The sequence below is a fragment of the Schistocerca americana genome, chromosome 4 (genome assembly GCF_021461395.2).
Source record: "Schistocerca americana isolate TAMUIC-IGC-003095 chromosome 4, iqSchAmer2.1, whole genome shotgun sequence".
Taxonomy (NCBI): Eukaryota; Metazoa; Arthropoda; class Insecta; order Orthoptera; family Acrididae; genus Schistocerca; species Schistocerca americana.
The window spans coordinates 461,745,487-461,749,083 of record NC_060122.1 but is presented as its reverse complement, the minus strand read 5'-3'; the positions used below and the strand labels follow the sequence as shown (position 1 = coordinate 461,749,083).

Sequence of the window (3,597 nt, the reverse complement as noted above, 5' to 3'; positions counted from 1 at the left end):
TGTACCCATGAGCCAGCGTGGAAGTCTGTTTAGGCTCTTTCCAGTTTTATGTGCGTGTTGCCTTCAACAGAGCGTTTGCGTGCACGGTAAGTGGAGCTCATACATCAGATCGCGGAGTCAATTGCTAGATAGACAGTGGTGGTTTCACTGAACGAGGTGAACTTGTCGACGTGTAATAGAATTCAGTAAATTATATTTGTTTCCATAGATATTTGAGGGTGATGTTTTATGTGACTTTGAGCAGTATTACTTTTTTGCTGTCGTGCTGATTATCGCAAGGAGGTGGTAACAGCGAGTAGGAGCCGATGTATTGAACTGTTAGGAACCGGTGTATTGAACTGTTGGCAGTGACCTTGTTCCAATCCTTTGATCGGATTTCGGAATGTTTTCTGAAACTCGTTAGATAGCTACAGGGCTTTTGATTATTGGTTTTGGAGTTCTGAGAAGCTTAAGCGCGTCTCGTGAGTCAAAGTTAGGCCGGCGTAAATTAACTGGTCGTGTAGCACAGCAAGGAATTAATCTGGATCAGACAGTAAACGTTTCTGACCAAATCCAATGAGCAGTGAGTCACGTAGTTTTCTCTCGCTTGCCGCATGTCGCCATGTGTCAATGCTTGCCTCGGTCGCAAGGACGTTTTAGCGCGTGGCACGGCAACTCCGAGACACGGACTGAAGGAACATTTTATTATTCTTCATCATTCAGAGAACGTAACTAATATTTCGCACTTATGAGTCGTAAGGAACGGGTTGAAGAGGATGCGCTACACTGGTGAGTAAAACATAAGGACGAAAGCAACTTTCGCATGATACGTCACCAACAAGTAAAAAAAGCTCGATGAAACTTAGACGATACATGCAAAGAACTGCTGCAGTGTCGTACAGTAGGTGAGTGAAATAAATTTATAATGAGACGAATAAAAATGACACTTTTATTCATAGACAACAATAACAGTAAAGTCAAGAAATGGTTCAAATGGGTGTAAGCACTATCGGACTTAACACCTGAGGTCATCAGTCCCCTATACTTAGAACTACTTAAACCTAACTAACTAAGGACATTAGAGAAAGCCATGCCTGAGGCAGGATTCGAACCTGCGTCTGTAGCAGCAGCACGGTTCCTGACTGAAGCGCCTAGACCCGCTCGGCCACAGTGGTCGGCAGTAAAGTCGCCAGTATTCATGATCACTCCTGGACTGACAAGGCATGGCTCTGACTAGGGAGCGATTATCGCGGACAGCAATGCGTGTTCTTGGAATGTGCTCCCATGCTGGCCACAACGTTGATAAAGAGTTTTTGCGGTATGGGGTTACATTCCTGTACTAGTACAGTTGACAACTGCAGGATGGTCGGTGGTGCATGTGGACTTGCGGCAATATGTCTCCCCAACTCAACCCACACGTACCAGGCGGCCGCGGTGGTCTAGCGGTTCGTGCCTCAGTCCCGAACCGCGCGACTGCTACGGTCGCAGGTTCGAATCCTGCCTCGGGCATGGATGTGTGTGATGTCCTTAGGTTAGTTAGGTTTAAGTAGTTATAAGTTCTAGGGGACTGATGACAAGAGATGTTAAGTCCCATAGTGCTCAGAGCCATTTGAACCACACGTACCACATGGTATCCAAGTGGGCGAACGGCCAGCTTAGTCCTCTCGTTCCACGAGCCCCATCATCCTCACGATTCGATACGGTCGTGCATTGTCATCCGTAACTATGAAGTCAGAGCCGACTGCGCCTCTGAATAGAAGCACATGGGGGAAGGAGTACAGGATCGCAGTGACACTGACGGGTGAGCGTACCTTGTTTACAGACTTGAACTCAGTACGCTCATGCAGCATTATGCCTCCCCACCCTACAAACCTGGACCACCAAAACATACGTATTTAACAACGCTGGACATACCAATATATGTCGAGCGGTGGGATCATGTAAAGCTTTTGGGGACATTGCCGAACGCGATAGTTTATCTGGCCCGATCGTTATAGTGTACTGACTGCTACACCTTCGAATATCTTTGAGCACATTACACTCATTGGTAGACGTCATTGTCATCCTGTACTCCTTCCCCAAGTGCGTCTTTTCACGAGTGCATTCGGCCCTGATTTCATTTTTATCTACATCTACTTCTAGATGGATATTCTGCAAATCACATCTAAGTGCCTGGCTGAGGGTTCATCGTAGCACCTTCACAATTCTCTTTTATTCCAATCTCGTATAGCGCGAGGTAAGAAAGAACATCACGAGCTGTGATTTCCCCTATTTTATCGTGATGATCGTTTCTTCCTATGTAGGTCGTCGTCAAGAAAATATTTTCGCATTGTGATGAGAAAGTTGGCGATTGGAGTTTCGTGAGAAGACTCCGTCGCAACGAAGAACGCCTTTCTTTTAATCATGGCCAGCCCAAATCCTGTATCATTTCTGTGACACTATCTCCCATATTTCGCGATAATACAAAACTTGATCCCCTTCTTTGAACTTATTCGATGTATTCCGTTATTTCTATATGGTAAGGATCCCACACCGCGTAGCCGTATTTTAAAAGAGGACGAACAAGCGTAGTTTAGGCAGTCTCCTTTGTAGATCTTTTACATTTTCCAAGGGTCCTGCCAACAAAACGCAGTCTTTAGTTATCCTTCCACACAACATTTTCTATGTGTTACTTCCCATTTAAGTTGTTCGTAATTGTAAAACCTAGGTATTTACTTCAATTTACGGCTTTTAGATTTGGTTGACTTATTGTGTAACCAAAGTTTAATGAATTCCTTTTAGCACTCTTGGGGATGGCCTCACACTTTTCTTTATTTGGGGTCAACTGCCAATTTTCGCACTATTCAGATATCTTATCTAACTCGTTTTGCAATTTGTTTTGATCTTCTGATGACTTTATTAGTCGATAAACGACAGCTTCATCTGCAAACAACCTAAGATGAATGAAAAGGCGCGACCGAATAGAACAGCGCAGATGGAAGAGGTCTTGAAACAAGAGGACAGTCGGCGAATGGACTAGGCTGCCCAGTCCCGCGACTTCAGTACCATGGAGCACTCCGTCTTCAGGCCACAAGTGGCCCATCGGGACCATCCGACCGCCGTGTCATCCTCAGCTGAGGATGCTGATAGGAGGGGCGTGTGGTCAGCACACCGCTCTCCCAGTCGTTATGAAGGTTTTCTTTGACCGGAGCCGCTACTATTCGGTCGAGTAGCTCCTCAATTGGCATCACGAGGCTGAGGGCACACCGAAAAATGGCAACGGCACATGGCGGCTCGGATGGTCACCCATCCAAGTGCCGGCCACGCCCCACAGCGCTTAACTTCGGTGATCTCACGGGAACCGGTGTATCCACTGTGGCAAGGCCGTTGCCTGCGGGATGCGTTGGAGAGACATATTGCAGCGTGCCAACATGCAGCAATGACCATCCTGTTGTTTTCAGCAGCGCCGGTGCAGCAATGAAACGTGCTACCAATAGAAATATTTACGAACACTGTTGACGTCATGGGATCGCCTTGCAGCGCAATCATTGCAAGCTGGGGTAATCGCTCAACCTATTAAGAACCGTGTTCCGCATTTTATCAATCGTGGTGACTTCATTGTAGTTCTTCTTTTTGAAT

General features: G+C 46.3%; 1 pseudogene; it reads right to left on the bottom strand.

Moving 5' to 3' along the window:
- Positions 1-3,232: 3,232 nt before the first annotated feature.
- On the bottom strand, positions 3,233-3,350 carry LOC124614158 (annotated as a pseudogene).
- Positions 3,351-3,597: the final 247 nt, after the last annotated feature.